Below are 25748 nucleotides of genomic sequence, written 5' to 3'. Positions count from 1 at the left end.
CAGATTTGTTTGCTCTTTCATGCATTGTGACAGCCTTAGAGAGGAAAAGATATTGGAGACTCTTCATTTGCTCTTCTCTCTTCCCTTCCTCAGCTCCCACACCAGTTTCTGTAATGCTTTCCAACATCTCAAGTGTATAATCAGCATGTTCAGATGCTTTTCTAAATGCAGATTACCAGCACAATGCCCCAGATATGCAGACCTGGTAAGTCATGCAACATAGGATTCCACATCTTTAAGGAGCATAAGGATTCTTATACTAGTGGTCAGCAATACACATCTTTAAAAACACTGAGTTACTGTGATCCAGTCATTGAAATCCAAAACAGTTGAAAAGAAGAAACATCCTCTCTAGGGAAGCAAAATAGAAGAAAGCATGTCATTTGCAGCATACATACATGAGTAACATATTATTTTTTCTGTATTTTAATTTATTTAAGCCCTCATCTGTGAGCAAGGAATAAAAATTGTAATTTCATGAACATAATGTACATCACTTCTGACTCAAAACTAACTCGAGTGGCTTCATAGATATTTCTTTCCTGCCTGTGCTCCTTTCTCTCTAAGCAAAGGAATTTATCAAGAGAGACGGCTTAGAATTTAGTTTGATTAAATGTTCAGGAAGTGCCTAGAGGAAGAAAGTACTTAGGGGAAATGGTCAAAACAGGGTGAATTTAAAACAAGAACTTCCTTGACTATCTCACTAACAAAAGTGATTCTGATTTTGTCTCCTTCTGGATAAACAACCCTATGCGTGGATTAAAGCAATTATGCATGTGAATTATTATTTTTTACTAAGACTGATTCGTTGGAGAATTAATGATAGACTGTAAATAGGGCAGGTACGAGGGGACTGGGGGTAAGGAAAATGAGAAAAGTCCTTCAACATCTCCATTTGAAAATCAATGCTAAGTCGTGCCTTTATGGTGAAAGAGAACTATGATGTACTGGGGTTTTGAGGTTTGTGAGGAATTATCGTGCCCTAATAAGTACAAAAATACAGATGGAAGATAGACCACTAAATGAGCCAGAGGAATGTTGATTTCTTAGTTAAAAGTTCTTCTACTGGTAATAGCTGTTTTCAGAAATACTGGAGAGTTTAAAAGACTGGTTTTATAAAGGACTATGAATATTTTTCCTTGTGATCTTTTAAGGTTTGGGTTCCGGTTTTTTGTAGAGCTATAATTTTATCATAATGATGGCCTTAGATTTTTTTCTTTGGTTGAATTTTGCAACAATCATGTAAACTTTTTTAACATTGTTCTCACAAGTAAAAGTAAATGCTCATTTGAGTTAAAGTGAACTCTGAAGGAACTTTACTACCAGGAACTAAATATGTATATAAAATAACAATGTTATCAAATTTAAGGTAGACATGCTATGCATGCAGGCTCAGTTACTAAAGTTGCATCTGACTCTTTGAGTCTCTGTGAACTGTAGCCCACAAGCCTCCTCTGTCCATGCGATTCTCCAGGCAAGAATACTGGAGTGGGTTGCCATGGCTTCCTTTAGGGGACCTTCCCAACCCAGAGATCAAACCGGCATCTCTTAAGTCTCTTGCACTGGCTTTATCATTAGCTCCACCTGGGAAACCCAGACATGCTCTGCTGCTGCTGCTGCTAAGTCGCTTCAGTCGTGTCCGACTCTGTGCGACTCCATAGACGGCAGCCCACCAGGCTCCCCCATCCCTGGGATTCTCCAGGCAAGAACACTGGAGTGGGTTGCCATTTCCTTCTCCAATGCATGAAAGTGAAAAGTGAAAATGAAGTTGCTCAGTCGTGTCCGACTCTTAGCGATCCCATGGACTGCAGCCTATCAGGCTCCTCCGTCCATGGGATTTTCCAGGCAAGAGTACTGGAGTGGGGTGTCATTGCCTTCTCCGAGACATGCTATAAGTACATGAAATAGACAGAAATGATTTTTTTTAAATATCTTGCTGGATATATTTGTTCACTCACTCATGCATTCAGTAGATTGTGTTTCCTAAAAAGGTATAAAAAAACTGAACTGCAACACATGGAAGGAAAAGTAGAAATTTAGACAATATAAAGTGAGTGAGGTCCCATGTATCTTTATTTCACTTTGTTAATCCCTGCTTTCCACTTCTACTGTGTAGGTGTAGTTAAAACTACACGGCACTAGCATAAAAGCAGATGCACAGCCCAACTGAACAGAATGGACAGCCCAGAAGTAAACCCTGGCACTAAAGGCTAAATGGTTTTTGACAAGAGTGCCAAGACTGTACAATGGGGGGAAGAAACAACCCCTTCAGAAAAGTTTGCTAGGAAAAAAAAAAAAAATAATAACTGAACATTAACATGCTAAAGAATGAAGCTGTACTCGTATCTTATACCATACATAAGAGTTTACTCAAAATGGATTAAAGATCTAAATATAAAATATAGAACTGTTAAACTCCTAGGAAAAACAGGGGGAAAGTTTCAAGGCAATTAGGTTTGGCAATGATTTTTGATTATGAAAAAAAATTGCAGACATCAAAATTAAAACATAGATCAAAAGGACTACATCTAACTTAAAAGCTTTTGAATGTCTAAAGAAACAAGCAGCAGAGTGAAAAGACAACCTATGGAATGGAAGAAAATAACTGCCAATCACGTATTTGATTAGAAGTTAATATCCAGAATACAATAGGAACTTCTACAACTCAACAGTGACAACAACAAATCTCCAAATAGTCTAATTAAAATAATGGTTGAAAGAATAGACCTTTCATCAATGAAGACATGCAAATAACCAATAATCACACTAAAAGATGCTCAACATCTCTAGTCAGTAGAGAAATACAAAAGAAAACCTCAATGAGATACTACTTCAGTATTAGGATGGTCATTTTCAAAACAACAGAAAAAAAAGTCATTGAGGATGCTGAGAAGTTGGAATACTTGTGCAGTGGGAATGTAAATTGGTAAAGCTACTATGGAAAAAACTATGGAGGTTCTTCATACAATAATATTTAATGGTATATATTATATATACCATTATATATCTAATATATACCATTATATATACCAAATATATCTAATATATACCATTAGATAGTATTGTATGAAAGACAATTTGAAAAGACCCTGATGCTGGGAAAGATTGAAGGCGGAAGGAGAAGGGGACAACAGAGGATGAGATGGTTGGATGGCATCACCAACTCAATGGACACGAGTTTGAGTAAACTCTGGGAGATGGTGATGGACAGGGAGGCCTGGCGTGCTTTGCATTCCATGGGGTCACAAAGAGTTGGACATGACTGAGTGACTGAACTGACTGAACTGAACCTAATACATATTTTATATCTTAGATTTTATCCTCTCAACATTCCTACATATTTGATATATCATAAAATTACAGTGAAGAAACTGAAGAACAAAGAGTTAAACTAATTTGCTAGGATAATAAACGATATCTAGAGATTTCTCAAGACTGCAAACTAGAGAGCGTCCTTTCTTCTTCTCTTACTCTTATACTTCACATTCAGTTCATCAGAAATTTCTAATGAATAAGCCACCAAAGTACATACCAAATCTCTCCATTTCTTCCCACCTCCACGTCTACCTCCCTACTGCAAGCTTTCCTGGTGGCTCAGTCAATAAAAGAATCTGTCCACAATGCGGGAGACCTGGGTTTGATCCCTGGGTCGGGAAGATCCCTTGGAGGAGGGCATGGCAACCCACTCCAGTATTCTTGCCTGGAGAATCCCCACGGACAGAGGAGCCTGGTGGGCTACAGTCCATAGGGTTTCAAAGAGTCAGACATGGCTGAGTGACTAAGAACACAATGCAAGCTTCAGTTGATCTGGCCTGAACAACTGCAGTGTTTCTAACTAATCTTTCAGCTCCCTCTCTTCTGCTATAGGTTGAATTCAGTTCAGTTCAGTTCAGCTCAGTCGCTCAGTTGTGTCCGACTCTTTGCGACCCCATGAATTGCAGCACACCAGGCCTCCCTGTCCATCACCAACTCCCAGAGTCCACCCAAACCCATGTCCGTCGAGTCGGTGATGCCATCCAGCCATCTCATCTTCTGTCGCCCCCTTCTCCTCCTGCCCCCAATCCCTCCCAGCATCAGGGTCTTTTCCAATGAGTCAGCTCTTCTCATGAGGTGGCCAAAGTATTGGAGTTTCAGCTTCAGCATCAGTCCTTCCAATGAACACTCAGGGCTGATCTCCTTTAGAATGGTTGGATCTTCTTGCAGTCCAAGGGACTCTCAAGAGTCTTCTCCAACACCACAGTTCAAAAGCATCAATTCTTCGGTGCTCAGCTTTCTTCATAGTCCAACTCTCACATCCATATATGACCACTGGAAAAACCATAGCCTTTACTAGACGGACCTTTGTTGACTAAGGTCTCTGCTTTTCAATATGCTATCTAGGTTGGTCATAACTTTCCTCCCAAGGAGGAAGCATCTTTTAATTTCATGGCTGCAATCACCACCTGCAGTGATTTTGGAGCCCCCCAAAATAAAAGTCTGACACTATTTCCACTATTTCCCCATCTTTTTCCCATGAAGTGATGGGACCAGATGCCATGATCTTAGTTTTCTGAATGTTGAGCTTTAAGCCAACTTTTTCACTCTCTTTCACTTTCATCAAGAGGCTTTTTAGTTCCTCTTCACTTTGGGTCCCTCCAAATATTCATATGGTGAAATACTAATCCTTAGTACCTCAGAATAACCATATTTGGAAGCCCAGAGCCTATATTTTCAACCACTTCTAGCACTGTTCCTATCAGGTTTCCAGAGTTAGTTCTAGTGTGAGTTTCTTTGCTTCAAGGGTCAAAACATTGCTGAAAGATTTGGGCTGGGTAATACCCAAAGAAACTTTCATTCTAAAGTCCCTCATAAACTAGTAGATTCCTTGGCTTAAAATAACCTATTCAGAGATTACCTGGTATTTTTTTCTCCTTTGGGTATTATATAGATTCTCATTCTACATCAATTCAGTTTAAAATATTGCTGTTAAAAGATGAAGGAGAGGACTGGAGAGACCATTTGTTCTGCTAATTACACTTGGCCAGTGTTAATTCTTTTAAAGTAATTCTATTCCCCAGACAAATACACAGTCTGAAAATTGGGACCATTTTTATGGGGCCTGAGCATTTTGTTGATAGGAACATGGCTTTTCTTCTCTTTAGTTAGTAAGACTAAAGCTTTCCAAGATTTTGCAATCACTTTTTCATTTTGTGAACTCACTGGCCAAAAAAAAAAAAAAAAAAAATTCCATCTGACTTCTTTTTTCTAGTTTTTGGCATTTTCCCAGAAAATTCTAGGACGAAGATTCCATTTCAGATTATTTTAATGGCCTTTAATCCTGAGTACAATCATCTTCATTCTAGGTTTATTACTAAAAATTCATTGGTCTAAGAAAATAATGACTTTTATTTGTCTAAGATGGAAATTAAAAGTACTCTGACTTCATGGCTATTTGGATGTATGAATAGGTGTTCAAATGTCTTAGCTTTGAAAATGTCAACACATGGTCCAAACTCTTAACCAAGACTTGCTTTAAAAAAGATTATTTTAAAATTAAAAGAACTGGAAATCGAATGTCATTTGCCAAACTTTTTGATCATGGCTTAGATAATCACAATTTAGATCATTTCAGTGAGAAATATTGCCTGGCGAATAAACATCCAAATTTTAGCAGGAAAGATTGCCATCAATGCAAATAAATCACCACACTCAGAAGCTGATGTGCCCACTTAAATTATTTTCCAGATACGTACTTTGAAAAACCCTTGGGGGAGAGTTTCTTGACTACTATAATCTTGAGAACTACCTCTAACTCCTAGTTAGCACCATTGCATTGCTCTTTCAGCTATTGCTAAGACTGGGGTTTCCTTGACTATTACTAGCATTGTTTTAGCTGTTCTAGGGTTGCATTTTCCCTCTATCTTATTCCACAATTTTATAATAGCTAAAAAGGTAATGCTGTAAACAAACAAACAAGCAAAAAACCAAAACCTTAAAAGTAAGCCAAACGAATGCCAGAAAGTAACTCTACAGCAATTTTAGCTTATCTTTTTGTAATAGGAATATTTTTAAATATTCTCAGTTTCAAACAGGGCGACCACTCTAAGTTCACCTTAATCTCTAGTCTTTCTTTATCCTTCCCCAGACATGAGAAACAAGTGGAATTCGATTTCACTTAGACCTTGGTAAAGCAACTGGAGACAGACTTCAGTCTTTTTTTGTAACCATGATAGATGTCACAACACTCAGTACCAGAGAAGTCTTTCATTTTTGTACTTTTCCCCAAAGGGTTTCTAATTCTCTCTTCAGAGATGAAGTATCAGGCAGCAGTCAGCCAGGTTCCAAATAATTCTTTTACTGCAAAAGTAAAATGCTTTCTTTGTTTCTCAAGTAAACCCATCTAGCAACTGCTGAACTGAAGTATTAAATGCACAAATTCCAATAGCATGAGTCCAAGATCTCCCTCTTTGAGAGAATGAGAATGTTTAACTTCTGATAAAAGAATCCTCTCTCACTTGTACCTTTTCCACCTCAAGTTTAGAGTGAGGACAAAGCCGGAAGGTTTGATTATTCTCTTGGAATGAAAGCTGTGATGCTCTCTCCTCTCTCTCTTGCCCCTCCTCTTCTTCTTTTTCTTTCCTTTGTTATTATTATTTACTTATTTAAAGTTTTTGGCTGTGCTATAGGAAGGCTTTCTCTAGTTGCACGGTGTGGAAGCTACTCTACGTTAAGGTGCAAGGGCTTCTTATCACGGTGACTTCCCCTGTTGCAGAGCACAGACTCCAGGCCCATGTACTTCAGTAGTTTCCATGTGCAGACTCTAGGGTGGGTGGGTTTCAGGAGCTGCAGCACAAAAACTCAGTAATTGCAGCTCACAGGCCCTAGAGCACAGGCTCAGTATTTGTGGTACATGAGCTTAGTTGCTCCATGGCGTGTGGAATCTTCCAGACCAGGGATCGAAACCGTGTCTTCTGCACTGCCAGGCAGATTCTCATCCACTGTGCCACCAGGAAAGTCTTTTTCTTCTTCTTCCTCTCCTTCCTCCTTTCTCCATCCTCACTCCTCCTTCCTTCCTCTTCCTGCTCCCCTTCTCCTCCTTCTACTTTTCTTCACCAAAAACAATATAATGTAAGAATATAAGCTATGGCAACAAACATAAACAGCATTGATAAAATACATGATTCAATTTATTTTCAACCCAAATAGGCTATTTTAAAAAATCATTAATAGTGTTACTTAAAACCCTCATATAATTTCCTTCTTTAAATATCGTAAGATTTCCATGACGTAAATCTTGTCCTTATTTTACACACCAGGAATTGGAGGCTCAGGAAATTTATATTAACTAGCCAAGTTTCATACAGATGGTGAAATCTGCAGCTGAGGTTTAAACACAGATCAGTCTCATCCAAAAGACTATGAACTATTCGGTAGATATTCACACCCATTTTTGAAAGGAAGAAAATGAAGCAAAGTTTCCTGGCTAAGTAGGTGGTTTAATACAGCAGAAAAAACACTCAGTGGGAATGGGTTATAGTCATGGTTATGCCACTAAGTATCTGGTTGGGTGATTACTTCTTTGATCTTTGTTATCTTCATACCTAAATCAAGAAGACTGGAGTAAATGACACTGCGTTCTTTGGAGCTCGAAGATTTTGTAATTTTTAACTGATTCAAGGCCACAGAGCTAGACTTTGGGATTTCCAGGTAACTAGACTATCTCAGTATTCTTCCCATTTATTGTTCCCCTTGATGAGAAGGAACCAGAGACACAGGCAACCCAGGTAATTGCAGGAAGCAGGGCTAGACGTGTGCCAGCCTGCGAAGGAGGTAAATGTAGACTCTGGCTCATCCTGGGTCGTTATCCCTTTTGCTGTCTCTCTACAGCTTATGGTTTCCAGACTGTCCATTCAGTCTCCAGGAGTCTTATCCTCCCTGAAGGCTGCTCAGAGGAACTGAGAAGGAAAACGCAGATAGAAAGTAACCCATAGGCTTGTCTCAGTTCTTATACTCTTGAGAAGAAACGGGTTACTCAGTTTTGTAGATGCAAACAAATCAGTTCCTCTAGATCTCGCATGGCCCCTGCTGCAGCCTGAAGCAGGGCTTCGGTTCCTGGTAGTGAAGTCAGGCTGGGATGGTGAGAACACCAAGGCAGAGCCACTAGCCCAGAGCTCAGCAACCAGCCCCTGGTTCTTCGACTCTGTAGGAATGAATGCCCACAAAGTCAGAAAGCAGTGAAACAAAGCGTTTACTAGGAGGAAAAGAGTACAGTGTGTGTGGATAGATACATGGGCAGGCTCAGAGTCACTGAGTTACCCTCCTGGCAGTTTGAATCACTTTTATGGGGCATTTCTTCCGGGTTTTCCTTTGACAAACTATTTTTATTTGCCTTGTCCTGAGTCCATGTTTAGTATTTCTCAGGAACCTCCCATGTGAGCGTGTTTGTCTCTTAGCCAAAACGGATTCTAGTAAAGAGGCCTATGGGTAGTGCACAGGACTTATCATGAGGTGACGCCGCGACTCTTCTTGACCTCCAAGGAGACTTTCTGTGCATGCGTAGTCAGGGAGGTCTCCTTAACCCTGAGAATGAGGAATGTGTGGTCTTTTATCTCTTACCTGGGCAGGGCCCAGCCTCCCCCCATCATCCTGCTTTAATAGAGTTTCTGCTCTTAAGGAATTTCTGTCCACGGGGAGGAACTGTTCGGCCCAGGGCCCATCTATCTCCTGCCTCACTCTTTCCTTAATTCAAATGACCAGTCCATACTATTGTACTTACTCTTTTCCAATGACCTCACCCCTACAGAACTTTCTCACCCATGTAATTAGCATCCTCTGCCTTCTATGGTGATTCCTGATTTTACTATGCCCTGAGATGAGTCTGTAATATTCTTTCTTTTAAATACAAAACTTCCAAAGTTTTGTTTGTTTATTACATATTTGCTTATTTGTTTTCTCTTCCTTTCCTATGCAAATAACTCTGGTATCCTTCTAAAGAATCTCCTTCTATGTTTAAATTAGCCAGAATTGAGTTTGGTAATAACTCAAAGAAGCTAAATTGATTCAGGATAGTGTACTTCTTCACATCTTTATAAAATGTATCCTTGCTCAGATTCCCTTAACTAATTTATGAAATCTCTCCACACATCTTATCTTGTTCTTCCACACTTGTCATCAGCTAATCTGTATTGTCATTGTTGTTCAGTCACTAAATCCTGTCTGACTCATTGGAATCCCATGGACTGCAGCACGCCAGGCTTCCCTGTCCTTCACCATCTCCTGCTTTGCTCAAACTCATGTCCTTTGAGCCGGTGTTCCATCCAACCATCTCATCCTCTGTTGCCCGTTTTTTTGCCCTCAATCTTTCCCAGCATCGGGGACTTTTCCAGTGTGTCCGCTCTTCGCATCAGGTGGCCAAAGTATTGGAGCTTCAGCTTTAGCATCAGGCCTTCCAATGAATATTCAGAGCTGATTTCCTTTAGGATGGACTGGTTGGATCTCCTTGCAGTCCAAGGGACTCTCAAGAGTCTTCTCCAACACCACAGTTCAAAAGTATCATTTCTTTGGCTCTAATATATATTATTTAATTTATTTGCATTTTCTTCTTACTGTTATGTCCTTAACAGGATACATGTTTCACAGAGGCAGATATTTCCGTCTTTTACTTCTAGTGCTCTATCTCCAGGGCCTACAATACTCCTGGCACATATAAGCCACTTTGTAAATATTTGTTGGATACACAGACATTTATGGCACCAAAATACTGGGGTATCATTTATATCCCTTACTTAGGACATTGAATCTCCTAATAATATGCTGTTCGTCTTTCTCTTCTTTTCTCTTCTTTATCTCTCTCTCCTTTTTTCCACAAGGCCAAACTGCTCGTTAGTTTGCCTTTGCAAACTGACAGATTTTTAAGATGATACGGACGAACATTTTCCCTGCTATACATGTATCTAGGGCTTACCATTCTCACCTATCTAACAATACAGAATAGAAAAATAAGATTTAGGTGTGGGCTTGGAGAAAACTCAGGCTGTCTTCAGTGTTGTTAGTCACTGTTGTCTGATCCTCATCAAGAAAAAAGGTGTCTTCCACTTGGGCCAACATTGTCATGCAGTAATGTAATGTTGGGCTTAAAAACCCATTTCAAAGAAATTTGCATTCGTAAGACCTTGACTTCTGTGCATTTATTCTCCAGATGCCTGAGGTGGAGAAGAGCAGTGGAATGCAGGACCCATACAGACAGGGCGAGCCCTTGGTCTTGGCCATCGTTTAATGTCTTTTTCTCCTTGGATACAGGAAATTGAAAAGTTAAGAGAAAAGATCAATGCTAAGAAAATATAACAAACAGAAACAACTTGATGAAGATTCCTTATTCCACCTGTAATTCATCAGATTTTCTCACAGTATTTTTAAAATGCACCAAGACATTCCATTCAAAGAAGTAAGTTCATTGTTAGTTTAAAATAAACATGCACAAATTCTAGATGACACAAAACTTTTTTCTTTTGTTCTGGGAGATCCTTTATAGTGCTTTTTATCCTTTCTGTCAGGAGCCACAATAGGATCAGTAAATTGTGACATTTAAATCAGTTTTACTGATTATAGGAGAAAAATGGAACATCTGCAAAATCTCTTTAAAAAACCTTTTCAGAGATTAACTGGCCTTGCTTTTTATGTTTTTCACTAGAGAGTAAAGAAAATTTTGTGATCTTGCATCCTAATGATTAGTTAAGAGAAGTATCAGAAATATATTTAGGTGTTACCAAGGGCCCATAGTTTCTTATGAGTTCTTTCCAATCAAAAGGGCATTTCTTTTTATTAGTTTACTCCTTCTGGACTGAAATCTTTGATTCCTTAGCACCACCTCTCCATTCTCTACCCCAGCTCTCTCCCTAGTCTCTGAGGAATGGATCCTTGTAGAATCTTCCTAGAAGGGACAAAATATCATCACTTAAAGACATCTGAAAAAAATAAAAGCATATGAAATTATCAACTTAAGTTGTAAAATGTGATGTGGTCTAGACATTATCAAATATTATAAAGATTACATGTTTTTAATAAAAACCAACATTATTAATATCTCACGAAAAGAATCCTACCATGGCTAAGAAATTTGAGTTCTTATCATCATCTACTCTAAAATGTTAAAGGAGAAAGAGAAGTTCTGAAGTGCTTAATGCAAATCATTTTCGTGCTACCTCTAACCCATATTTCATGCCCTGGAGAAGCTCCCTGGCTTAATACTGATTGACTGAATGTAGTATCCAGTGGGTGTTATCAGCAATAATTCTAATGCTTCTTTAAAGACCTAGTTTGACCCCTCAATACTCTTAATTTACTATACTTTCTCAAGCCCATGTCCAAATGCTTTGGTGGAGGTTGGGGGGGATTTAAATACCACTTTTTCTATAAAGTCTTTATTGTCTACCATCATGAAATCAAATCATATTCTCTTTCCCTGAAATTATTTCCTTCCAGCTGTCCCTCTCCCTACACTGCCATTGCTTTCTTTCTTCTTTTCTGTTCTTAATCTGAGTCCTATGACATTCCCCACAATCTCATGCCACATACCCTTTAGAATTTTGCATTAAGTTTGTTTATTTATCTCTTCTCCACCTCTTTGGAAGATGAGTTCTATGGGAGAGGTGTTTATCTCCATCTATTCAGATGATTACTGAAGGTAACACTGTTACCAAAAAGTGTTCTTGGCTTGTGGGCAGATACAAGGTGGCTTCACACCTGCAACTGATATCTGCTAAAAGTGCCAAAGCATCTGTTGTGCTGGATGGTGGGAAAAGAGGAAAGTTTCCTTTCTCTACACCCAGGGAACAAGCTCATGATAACAAAGAAGCCAGCAAAATGAATTAACACTAAAGACCAATTAATATCTTTTGCAAAGATGTTTGTAAGTTTCCCAGGAGACAGATGCATTGCCTAGAAACAGGGATTCTGTCAACGCTGGAGCTGACAGTTTGCCTACAGCGGACCCTCCCAGCCCGAGGGGCTTTTAAAATGGATTGTCATGATAGATTCCATCTGGTGAAAATGGAAAGAAAACCATGCAGGTTTTTCATTACAGTCCCCACATTGGCATAGCAGCCAATTGGCAGAGGGCACATTCAAGGTTTCTCATTTTTCTCTCCCTTCTCATAAGCTATGGAAAGTTCTAAATTTTAAAGGACAACAAGGCTATATTTCAGAGGTGACAGAGTGAAATTCTACGCTGTTCTCTCTACCTCAAGCTTAAGTAACTCTTTAACAACTGATTATTCTATAGCTAAAGAAAAGCCCTCAGCTTTGACTACTTCTGCCACAGGCCCTGGTCTTTCTGGAAGCATAAAGGGAAAAAAGGGTGGTTGATATCAGGGAGCACATTTTAATTTTAAAAAATATAGAACAAAAATTTGCAGAGTGTTTTGCTTGAACAGTGTGAATCAGTGTCACCATGACATTATGATAAAAGTACAGATTTCTAGGCTCCATTTCAAATTTATTAAGTCACAGTCTCTGAAATGGAAGCTTTGGGACGTGAAAATTGGACAAGTTCCCTGGATGATTCTAAAATTTTTAGGTAAGGGTGTGGAAAGAATATTGAAAGTTTCTAGAAAAAAAATCTTCATTTAAAGATATGCTTCCTTTTAAATTTTTAGATGCTTTATAGAGGATATTATTATTAAAAATTGAATTTAAATCATAGTTCTAAGAATTTAGAGAAGGGTAAAGTGTGAATTTAAAATTACTTTGAGATACATTCCCTAATACTCATAGAGTGAATAAGTTAAAACCATTGCAATTAGGTGGTCTTTCAAGGACTTAAAAAGCCAAAAAAAATCAAACATACTTGCATAAAGTTTATGGATTTGAGTTAAAGTCCTAGAAATGATTGTAGGGAGTAGGTTGTCAACTTATGAAGCTTGGAGGCTTTTTGAGTAGTTGAAAATGAATTTAACAGTGAAAATATTTATTGTCCTTTGGCTGAAAATATTATCTGAAATTAATTTGTTTGGCTTGGGAGAAATTTGTGAAATGTATAGTGAATTATGTAGCCAGTTCTTTTTTAGATTTATAATATTTCAAATAAAATCTGCAATACCCTACCTGAGGGGAAAAATGCTTAGTGGCAAGTACTCCTAGCCAAGTCACATTAGATTCCAATAACTGCTTTACTTTACAAGAATTCTTTTTTTTATAAAATGTGTATGCTTGTTCAATTTTCCCTTGGATTTTTCTTTTTCTCTAACAATTCTCTTTAGCCAAATCCCAAGCAGATGTAAGAACAACTTTGACTATGATGGAAAATATACAGAGCTGAGAATAATAACAATCATGTCATTTGGGTACAGATTAAAAAAAAAATTTTTGAAGTATGGTTGAGTTACAATCTGTTCATTTTTACTTTTTTAAAACTTTATTGTATACAGATCTCTCTATAAACAAAACAATGCTTGAGCTCACTATAAACTTTCAAGTGAATGTGAAGAAACTATTTTGTAGTTTCAGGTGGCAAGGAAAAATATATTTTGAAACTCAATGTTGAGGGACTTCCCTGGTGGTCCAGTGGTTAAAACTTCACCTTCCAATGAAGGAGATGTGAGTTTGATCCCTGATCAGGAAGCTAATATCCCACATACCTCTTGGCCAAAATTCCAAAGCATAAAACAGAAGTAATATTGTAACAAATTCAATAAAGACTTTTAAAAGGATTCATATTAAAAAAAAATCTGAAGTCTATCAGTCCTCTTGCTGAGGTGCTAAGTCCAATTTCAGTATGGAAAGACTGCACAGACATTTCTGAAGGCTTCAGACTGTCATCAGAACCTGTGCTATCTCAGGTGGCCCAGTTGATTATGTTTTCCCAGGTATAATTAGAAAGATAAGTTTTTACAAAATTTTAATTGGATAATGGTCTTTCCTTACTGGTTTAGTAATGTAAACCCATCTTCATTAACAGCAAACTCACACCCAAACTCTCTCTCACATGCACAAAAAGACCTTATGCAAGAAATAAGGTCTTCAGAATCAGCTGTGCTCATGTGCTCAGCCACTCAGTCGTGTCTGACTCTCTGAGACCCCATGGACTATAGCTTAGGCTCCTCTGTCCATGGGATTTCCCAGGCAAGAATACTAGTGGGTTGCCATTTTCCTTCTCTAGGGGATCTCCCTGACCCAGGGATCTAACTTGGGTCTCCGGTGTTTCCTTCATTGGTAGAAAAATTCTTTACCACTGAACCACCTGGGAAGCAGTCAAATTCAACAGACACAATTAAAATGACATGGGATATATCATTCCCTAGAATCTTCATAAAGCCAAACTGAGGAAAGATAGCTATTTGATTAGATTTGAGGAAAAGTTTGTATGTTGTGACATTTCCATTATAAAAGGTAAGAACTATCTCAGAGAGGATTTATTCCAAGCTTCTCTAATACCCTAGCACACAGTTTGTACTTACTACATATAATTATTTCATAATAGCCTTAAACACAAATTATGGCACAGTGATTTTGAATGGGATTATAACAAATTAGTCTTTGGGAGACTGAATAAATAGCAAATAAATGGATGGGGATGTAGTTTGACATCTCAGTTCTTATGAAATATGGAGTAGACTATCTCTTCTCTATTATTTATATCCTTTATAACCTTTAGCAACGTAAATGTTAACCTGAGTTGATACTGATCTAAATCTGAAGTACTGTGACATTTTTGGCTTAAAAACATGATTTAGTGGCCACGGAGTCAAAAACTGTCCCCAATATTACTTTCTATTCATAACTTTTGCACTTTTTTTTTAAATACATAAAACACAGCTTACATTAAGGTCATTAGATACTGCCAAGAAATTCTAAATTATTTACAAGAAAAGTGGCTAAAGACGATGATCATTTAAAAATCTTTGTTCTCCTTGAACTTTCTGTGGCATTGAACATTGATGGAATTTGTAATAAAATTTAAATACATGAAAAATCTTTCTTTTTATTCTTTTTATTTTACACGTTATTTTTCCTGCTTTCTCTTTAGTTCATTTAAATGCTACTTCATTTGTATTCTCACCCTGAAAAGAAACAAAATTACACTACATAAAAATTGTAAAAAGGGGTACAAGATTAGTGATGAGATTTTTTAACGCAAAAAAGATAGTTAATAACTTTTCATTTAGACTACTAGCAAGTACCTTTAAAAAAATTGGACGAAGAACAAAAGGTATCTGTTTCAACCTTTCACCGCCCAGTTGCAATCACTTTATTTCTGCTTCCTTAATTTAGCAGATAGAGGATGAAGAAAGGTTGGGTGTATTACCATCAACACAGTTTATTTCTTCAGATTCGATAAATTAAATTCACAGTGGTTTCTGGAATCTCCATTACTATACACTGGCCCCAAACATAGAATAACAAACACATATTTTATTTGGTTTAATTCAAGAAAAGTAGGTTTGTGTTACACTTCTTCAGTACTCCAACTATGGCGGTCATACAATAGCACCAAACTTTTTTTTTTTCTTTTGAAAATCTTAGATAATTTCTTTTTTGATGCTGTAATTAGGAGTGGCATCCTTTTAGTAGGAAAAGCATTTTATCCAAAATTATGAATATGGAAAATGTGAATGTGGTTTCTAGCCAGGAACACGAATGATTATTCCAAAAAGAACACGAAAAGAACATTGTTATACAACATCCTAGTTGCTTTGAAAAGAAGATCTGCCAAAGAAAAAGTCAGGCTTTCAAATGTTGGTTGTGGACAAAATGTACACACATTTTAAGGCTGAATCATTAAAAGAAATTGCTGCGTAAAAAGTAAGTGCGTCATTGCCTCTGTTTTACTAATGGGAAGGGCCAAGTGAATGACCCAAAGTCAGAACTAGTTAGGCATCTGAGTCTGGAGCCTGGCTTAGTCATTACGCTCCAGTTGTCACTGGAATCTTGGGTAAGGTTGAAATCAGTGTTTAGGATCTAATAGTTATATTCTATCTTTTACAAATGTAATTTGGCCTTCCCTGGTGGTGCTAGTGGTAAAGAATCTGCCTGCCAATCCAGGAGACATAAAAGACTTGAGTCCAATCCCTGGATTGGGAAGATCCCTAGAGGAGGGCAAGACAACCCACTCCAGTGTTCTTGCCTGGAGAATCCCATGGACAAAGGAGCCTGGCAGGCCACAGTCCATGGGGTTGCAAAAGAGTTGGGCGTGACTGAAGTTACTTGGCAGGCACGCACAAATATAATTTACCTCCCAGTGAGGAAATTACTACAGCAATGTTTTTATTTGAAACTATTTTACTTTAATATATTTTAAAATTTGAGGAAAATACAAAAAGTTAATTTTCATAGGTAATTTTTGTCCTAAAAATTTTACTATATGCTGACTATGCCAAAGCCTTTGACTGTGTGGATCACAATAAACTGTGGAAAATTCTGAAAGAGATGGGAATACCAGACCACCTGACTTGCCTCTTGAGAAACCTATATGCAGGTCAGGAAGCAACAGTTAGAACTGGACATGGAACAACAGACTGGTTCCAAATAGGGGAAGGAGTACGTCAAGGCTGTATATTGTCACCCTGCTTATTGAACTTATATGCAGAGTACATCATGAGAAACTCTGGGCTGGAAGAAACACAAGCTGGAATCAAGATTGCCAGGAGAAATATCAATAACCTCAGATATGCAGATGACACCACCCTTATGGCAGAAAGTGAAGAGGAACTAAAAAGCCTCTTGATGAAAGTGAAAGAGGGGAGTGAAAAAGTTGGCTTAAAGCTCAACATTCAGAAAATGAAGATTATGGCATCTGGTCCCATCGCTTCATGGGAAATGGGGAAACAGTGGAAACAGTGTCAGACTTTATTTTTGGGGGCTCCAAAATCACTGCAGATGGTGACTGCAGCCTTGAAATTAAAAGATACTTCCTCCAGGGAAGGAAAGTTATGACCAACCTAGATAGTATATTGAAAAGCAGAGACATTACTTTGCCAACAAAGGTCCGTTTAGTCGAGGCCATGGTTTTTCCAGTGGTCATGTATGCATGTGAGAGTTGGACTGTGAAGAAAGCTGAGTGCCATAGAATTGATGCTTTTGAACTATGGTGTTGGAGAAGACTCTTGAGAGTCCCTTGGACTGCAAGGAGATCCAACCAGTCCATTCTAGAGATCAGTCCTGGGTGTTCTTTGGAAGGACTGATGCTAAAGCTGAAACTCCAATACTTTGGCCACCTCATGAGAAGAGTTGACTCATTGGAAAAGACCCTGATGCTGGGAGGGATTGGGGGCAGGAGTAAAAGGGGACGACAGAGGATGAGATGGCTGGATGATATCACCGACTGGATGGACATGAGTTTGAGTGAACTCCAGGAGTTGGTGATGGACAGGGAGGCCTGGCGCGCTGCAGTTCATGGAGTCGCAAAGAGTCAGACACAACTGAGCGACTGAACTGAACTGAAAGCATTTAGACAAAAAAAAAGGAAAAGTCTATACATGGGGAGAAATTAATTGGAATATTCAATCCCAGAGAGTAGTTATACTCAGTAGAACTGAAAATTCCTACTGAGATAAATGATAAATATGCTAATTATTTATATTATTAAATATTTTTAACCAAGTCTCTCAATGGAGAGAAAAGTTAAGAATTAAATGCTTAAATATCAAGGGGACCAGTAGCTGAAAATTATTCTATTAGGGAGTGAAAATTAGACTATAAAGGCTATGAGAACTATTGGCCAAATTTAATTTCTCTTCCTCATCACATAAGCATCCATGGAACACCTATGATATATCAGCACAATGAAGTTAGTCAATGGGGGAAAAAGGTGGGAAAGGAATTGCCTGTCATCAAGTAAGGTGGAGGCTAAAAGACAGGGAGAGAAACAACCACTAACTGTTTTGACTGGGATTGAGTCTACAGTGGGTAATTAGTTTCTCACAGGAACATGTACTTATTTCTAAAGGTGTGGTATAGGAAATACTGTTGCCTTCATAGAGGAAGTGATGCTGTGTTTGAGTGTGTGTTCTACATATAGATGGGTGGTATGGGGATTTCTGGTTCAGGAAGTATCATGAGCAAAGCTTGGAGAGAAGATGTAATAGTAAATTGAGAAAACTGCAAAAATCTGGATAAGACTACAGCAGAGAGCTTGTGGATGCAGGTTTGGGGAACCCATGAAGATAGAGTCCTAGAGTAAGCAAGGGACAATCAATGGAGAAGGTTCCTGTGCAGAAAAATGTCTAGTATTGTATGTACTTTTAATCCTGCAATTATATTCCTGGCTAAAAGATAGTTACTTTTTAATCTGGAAGACAGTGACCTGCAAAAATGGGACATATCCCCTGTATAGTTACTGAAAATGACACATCACCTGAGGGTACTACTGCTGCTGCTGCTGCTGCTGCTGCTAAGTTGTATCAGTCGTGTCCGGCTCTGTGTGACCCCATAGATGGCAGCCCACCAGGCTCCTCCGTCCCTGGGATTCTCCAGGCAAGAACACTGGAGTGGGTTGCCATGTCCTTCAATGCATGAAAGTGAAGTTGCTCAGTCGTGTCCGACTCTTAGCGACCTACCAGGCTCTTCCGTCCATGGGATTTTCCAGGCAAGAGTACTGGAGTGGGGTGCCATTGCCTTCTCTGCACCTGAGGGTAAGGATTTGAAAAAACACATAGCTTTGGAGAAATATCTGTTTAGGTCTTCTGTCCATTTTTTGATGTGGTTTTGTTTTTTGATATTGAGCTGCATGAACTGCTTTTATATTTTGGAGATTAATCCATTGTCAGTTGCTTCATTTGTAACTATTTGCTCCCATTCTGAAGGCTGTCTGTTCATTCCATTTATGGTTTTTTTGCTATGCAAAAACGGATGCAGAGAACAGACGTGGACATGGCAGGGCAGGGGAGGGGAGGCGGTGGGGTGAATTGGGAGACTGACGTTGACATATATACATTACCATCTGCAAAACAGATGGCCAGTGGGAACCTGCTGTATAGTGCCGGGAGCTTGGTGTTCTGTGATGACCTAGATGGATGGGATGGTGGGAAGGAAGGCCCAAGAGAGAGGGGATATATGTATACATACAGCTGATTCACTTCCTTGTCCAGCAGAAACTAACACAATTGTAAAGCAATTATACTTCAATGAAAAAAAAACACATATAGTTATTGTCATAGGAAGGTATGAAGGACATGAAACAGGAAGGGCAAAATGGCTGCTTCTAAAGACCCATGAAATCACTGGACAAGAGACAAATTGCAAGCTCAACTCCCAAAATTCTCAGTTCAAGTTTGGGGCTTGAAATACAGGGGCTTTATAAAATTACTTTTTAATTATTTCTTTCCATTGGAGGATGAGAGGACTCATATATTTTAATGCACTGTTCATCTTGCCTCTTTATAAAGAGTTAGAACACTGATCTGGAAACAAGGCTGCCCAAGAATTGGCATGGGGATTAGACAATGAGATATGGATGAAAATGACTGCTTGGGATTCCCAGCCCCACTGAACTTCCTTTGTTTGCTGAAAGAAGCCCACACTCCTTGATTTGTAAAGCAACTCATTCCTTTTAGAAGACGCTACTTCCTGCTCAACTCAAAGGAATAACTTTTAAGAGGGATTTCATTCTTTTCATGCCCCATTCCCCTTGGCCTGTATATGATTCCCACCTCTAATAAGGGAGAGCAACAGGGTATCAATCAGAAAGTGTAATCTTGGGATGGAAATACTATTCTAAAAGAACCACAGGAATTGCCTAATATTGACTAAATATTAGAAAAGATGAATAGATTCTGAGGGTATTCAACCAAGGAGAATGATAATATTAGATCAAGCTGAATTTAGCAATAAGAGTATACTTTCAGAGCCTGGATTCATTAACATAGTTTAAGCACCTGGGGGGTCTGTTAGTTTGCTGAAATATTTACCACAAAGTGGAACTCAATGGAAGCATATATTGAATGAAATTGATTCCTTGGTATAGTGTAGAAGCACAAAATCAAAATTTTCACAAAGTGGAATTCTTATATGTTAAAATGGATTTTCATCATGAATAATCCACCCATTCATTTTCATCAAGACATATATTAGAGATGGAAATACCAAGGTCTTTAGAAGATTTTAGTGATACCCATGGGTTGATGGTGGAAAGCATAGCAATGAAAATTGATGGCATGATATTAGTGAGGACGGGTAAATTTGGTGTGGAAGAGATAACGTACTGTCATTTAACTACCAATGAGTAAAATAAATACATTTTTCATTAATAAATATCAGGATCAGAAATACAAAGTACAAAGTCAGAATGTCTGAGCCCAAAAGAACTTAATAGTCAGTTGAAATTTAGATTTTCAGAAATGAAAGAGGTATGATGTCCTCTGGGGAGCTATTTGATTTGTGAAATGTAATGTATGGCTGAGTCCCTTCACTGTTCACCTGAAATTATAACAATGTTTTTAATTGGCTATACCCCAATACAGTGGAGAAGGAAATGGCAAGCCACTCCAGTACTCTTGCCTGGGAAATCCCAGGGATAAAGGAGCCTGGTGGGCTACAGTACCTGGGGTCACAAAGAGATGGGCATGACTGAGCGACTAACACACAACATCTCAATACAAAACATTTTTGGGGTTAAAAAATAAAAAGATAAAAGAAAACCCCACAGAACCGTTATTCAGAGGCTGGGGTAAGCCATTATGACATATAATATGGAATTTCTGCCCTCCATTGAATTTTTAAAGTTTAGTTAAATCATGGATCTAGAGCTACCAGAATCCTTTCCCTTCTACATGGGATTTCTCCACCAAGGGATCACACTGGAGTCTTCTGCATTACAGATGGGTTCTTTATCATCTGAGCTACCAGGGAAGTCTCATGAGAAAGCGTCTTAAATAAATACTATAAGTACTTTGCACCGATATCGCAAGTGTGTGCTCCTGTTTTTTTTAAATATTTCTTTTTATTTATTGATTTGTCTGCACCAGGTCTTAGTTGCAGCACACAAGATCTTTAGTTCCAGCATGTGAATTCTCAGATGTGGCACTTAGCATCTAGTACCCCAACTAGGGAGCGAACCCAGGCCCCCTGCAATGCATGTGCAGGGTCTTAACCACTGGACCACCAGGGAAGATCACAACTATTTTTTTTTAAACCTAGTATTCCCCTTAAAGAACCAGAGGTTATGACAATGTAACTGTGCCCCACGGAGCACGTCTCAGTTAGCTCAGTGTAAAGAATCCGCCTGCCAATGCAGGATATGCAGGATACTCAGGTTTAACCCCTGGGTCGGGAAGATCCTCTGGAGGAGGAAATGGAAACCCACTCCAGTATTCTCACCTGGAGAATCTTCTGGTCAGAGGGGCCTTGCAGGCTATAGTCCATGGTATCTCAAAGAGTCAAAGAGTCAAACCCAGTTAACAACTGGGTATGCACACACACACATGCCCTGTGGAAGACACCATGGTTTTGAAACACAGCTAATCCCCAGGGACACAGGACACTTTTGCAATCCACTAGGGAGGGTTTTTTGATGTTAAAATGACAAATGGAAAATCTACCCTCATCCAGCCCATATGCTCCCCATATTTTTTTCCCCAGTTCTTATAGAGCTGGAATAGATGAACTCAAAAAGTGAAGGATTTCTCACATTCGTCTGTAACCCATAAAAAAGGAGCATTCTGATTGGAAATACCAAGTTGAAAACTGCAGAGTCTTCTACTTCTACAAAAACATTGAGTTAATAACTGATGCTTCAGTGAAAATCAGAAATATCAGTGCCATCTTTAATGACTTAAAAGTGCAGGGTTAATGATTCTCAGCAGATTTTCATTTGTGTTTAGTAGTGGAAGGATAGTTTGAGAAGATAAAAATGGATTTTCCAAAGTTTAATTAGATGGCAACTTCTGTTGCAACTGCTGTTCCATATGGGGCCCAAATCATTATAGTTCTTAGTACTTTGTGTAAAGCAACTGATCTGAATCATGTCTTTCTCCTCTTTTCCGATAAACAAAATTACTAGAAGCAGTCTGTTTTCTTTCACCAAGCAGGAACAGTAATATAATTTTGCCATACTGTTTCTGGATTATGTTAACTCCTTAGCTTTGTACCACATTATAGCCTGCAGAAATACCATCTCACAGAACATTATGTGATACAACCTAGAGGGTAAACTTTATTAGCTAGATACATTAATTAGACATGTGAATGCCAGAGCATTAGAGACAAATATAATGGAAGAGAAGAGAGTTGTCAAGTCACTGATTTATTATAAAGGTGAAGAGGTCTAAGGAATGTTGAGCTATCTCTCTAGAGGGAGGACAGTTTGCACTGTGTCCTCGGTGAGCACTAGGAACATGAAGAGTCTCTTTAAATTCTGGAGGCCACATGTTACTGCATGTGAGTCTGGTGCTGAAAACCTGTAAGATTTGAGTTTGTCCCATGACAAGAGAAGACTCTCCAGACAATTGAGGTCACAGTGATCCTGCTTACTATCACTCATCAAATTAAATGATGTTTAAATGGTGTACAGCAGGTCAGGTTGCTATATGTAGTGTGTAGTAAGGCTTAAAAAGAAAATTAACCTCTTAGATTTCCAAAGCAAGGATATGCTTATATTTAGCAAGTAATTATTAATCTTTTGGAGAAGGCAATGGCAACCCACTCCAGTACTCTTGCCTGGAAAATCCCATGAATGGAGAAGCCTGGTAGGCTGCAGTCCATGGGGTCGCTGAGTTGGACACGACTGAGTGACTTCACTTTCACTTTCACTATTAATCTTTTAAGAGCAATAGTCTCTTCTGAAGGGAAGGGAAAACAATAATTTGATGTTAACTACTCATAAATCTAGTATTATTCTATCTCTCTAGCCTAAGCTGAATTGCTCTGTAATGCTGATTCAGCAAATACATGATATAAATGAAAATGGGGCCAAATAGGTCCTAATCTTGTGGCAGGATCTTGCCGTCTCTTCCTGTCAGTCCCGCTTATGACCTCACAGGGGCTTTCTCTATGACCGGCTGTCTGAGAAGGGTATAAATATAATTGTAATTGACATCATATGACATGCAGGAACCAATTAAGAGTATGATGCTGCAACAGTATAGGTCTGATTGGGATGCCCTGAAAGGGCAGTTTGATAAGAAGCTGAAGAGAACAAGAATACATATGACTCAATTTATCTCCTCAACATGCTGGAGACATTAATGAGTATAGCTCTCACTATTCTGATGCAATGCTTTCTTGTAAGAGATTTCTTCCAAAATGCTTTGGAGGTGAGCTTTAAATGAATTGTCTTTCAAGTTGCTCACTTCCTGTTATCTTAGTATTCTCTGAAGGTCGATAGTGCTAAGGTGGAACACTGTAGAAACAGAGCAGCTGGAGGAGGACAATTCTAGAACCGAGTGGTTCTGGATAGTTGGTAACAGAGCTCACCCAAGAATCACAGAGATACTTTTATTTTTATTTTTTAAATTGGGTTTTTTAAAGTCTTCCTGTAGAGTCTTGGAAGAACCAGCACCAGAGAGAGTCATAAATCTCAAAGTTGAATCACAACATAAATAGCTTATAAGTGACAGAGTTTGCTACTAGTTTCAGATAAACTTTGGATAGCATAGCCTCAGGATGCGTCGTATACAAAGGCTAAACTATACATGGAAGGTTATTTGCTATCTAGCCACAACTGAAAAAATGCATATTAGCAGTATTAATAAAAATCAAAGTTATGAAAAGTACACTAAAAATAAGCATTGACTTTTTCAATTTGTTCCCAACGTGTGTGTGTGGTATATATAAAAGTGAGAGAGAGACAGAATACCTGAGCATTAGCTAACAATGTTATTGATTCTCACAGATATTCTAATAAGATTATTAGTGCCTCCTCTTAAGTATCAGTTCAGCAAAGCACCATCAAATATGTCAGGGACGTTTCCAATATGAAATACTGCTATAGGTCAAGATAAGAAAGAAAAAGATATGAAGGGAAATAAAGTTCTTGGAGTGAACAGCAACAAAAATTCACAATGCTATCAAATATCAAAACCTTGTAGTTTTAAATTTCGTTTTGAACAAGATAAGAGAAGATAGTTAAGCACAGAAGAGAAAAGAATGCTTTAGGAGGGGAACAACCAGATAAAAAATTTCCAAAGTAAATACATGGCATATGATACAGAAATTTTAAAGAAGCCAAAACTCTGTTAGAAAGCATAAAAACTTTTAGAAAATGGAAATATTAATAGAAGAGATCAAAGATAGTAAAAGAGAGACAGACAAAATACCTGAGCATTAGCTGACAAATGCTGTTGATTTTCATCGATCTTCTAATAAGATTATTGCATTTGAAGCTCCAGTACTCTGGCCAGCTTATACAAAGGGCCAGTTCATTACGAAAAGACCCTGATGTGGGGAAAGACGGAAGGCAAAAGGAGAAGAGGGCAACAGAGGATGAGATGGTTGGATGGCATCAGCAACTCAGTGGACATGAACTTGAAAAAACTCTCAGAGATAGTGAAGGACAGGGAAGTCTGGAGTGCTGCAGTCCATGGGGTCACAAAGAGTCAGACATGATTGAGCAACTGAACAACAACAACAAAAATAAAAGATTTAGACAATGTAACCAGGAATGCACTATCTAAGACTCACAAAGAGAAAATAAGAAAAAAATTGATGGACCATATGAATGTGAATTTCCAGATTGAAAGGGCTCCCTGAGTAACAGTGAATGAGTGAAATACACTCTCTCAAGACATATTGCTGTAAAGTTGTAAAAGTTCAGAAACTGAAGACGAAAGGAAAATCTCAAAAGTTGAAAGCAAAAAAAAAAAAAAGAGTCACATTCTGAAGACTGAAAATTACAATTTTATCAGCCTCTTCCATCTCAACTCCAGAAGCAACAAGAAAATTGTTTTCTTGAGTATCCTCAAAATTTGTAAGGAACATTATTTCAAATTAAAATTGCATCTAGTCAAAAAACCAGTTAAGTGGGGTGGGGTGTGGGAAGGTGGGGGACTGAGTAAATACATTTATAAATGTGAGTTCACACACACACACAAAAAGAGAGTGAGAGAGAAATAACTCAGGTGCACAAAAAAGCGATCAGAGGCTATGTTCCCTCAATGTTCTGGAGTTAACCATGAAAAGAACAGAACACACGATTCAGAAAGTAACAAGAGATCTAACCCAAGAGATGGGTGAAGGAATTCCAGGACCACAACAATCTCACTATCTCAGAAAAAAGAGTTCTATTATTCAAAAGAGCTTCCCAGGTGACGCTAGTGGTAAAGAACCTGCCTGCCAATCAGGAGACATAAGACGTGGGTTCGATCTATTTCTTATTCATAAATGTACTTTAAAAGACTGCACTTTGGCAGAGACAGCTGATTTTGGTGTTAGTTTTCTTTCTTTCTTTTTTCAATATTTTTTATTTACAGTGTTGTATTACTTTCAGAAGTATAGCAAAGTGATTCAGTTATACATATATACATGTATCTATTCTTTTTCAGATTATTTCCCATTATAGGTTATCACTATAGGTTATTACAAGATATTGAATTTGCATTAATTTGACACAGGTTAGCTTGGACTTCTCTGGTGGCTAAGAGTAAAAAGAATCTGCCTGGAATGCAGGAGACCCAGGTTTGATCCCTGGGTTGGTCAGATCTCCTGGAGAAGGGAATGACTACCTACTCCAGTATTCTTGTCTGGAGAATTCCATAGACTGAGGAGCCTGATGGGCGTTAGTTTTGACACAGGTTAACTTAGTTAACATTTGAAGATATCTTATAATGGAGACTCATTTCATG

Source organism: Capricornis sumatraensis, chromosome 4, assembly GCF_032405125.1.
Source record: "Capricornis sumatraensis isolate serow.1 chromosome 4, serow.2, whole genome shotgun sequence".
NCBI classification, from domain to species: Eukaryota; Metazoa; Chordata; class Mammalia; order Artiodactyla; family Bovidae; genus Capricornis; species Capricornis sumatraensis.
Note: the sequence above shows the minus strand (reverse complement) of the source record.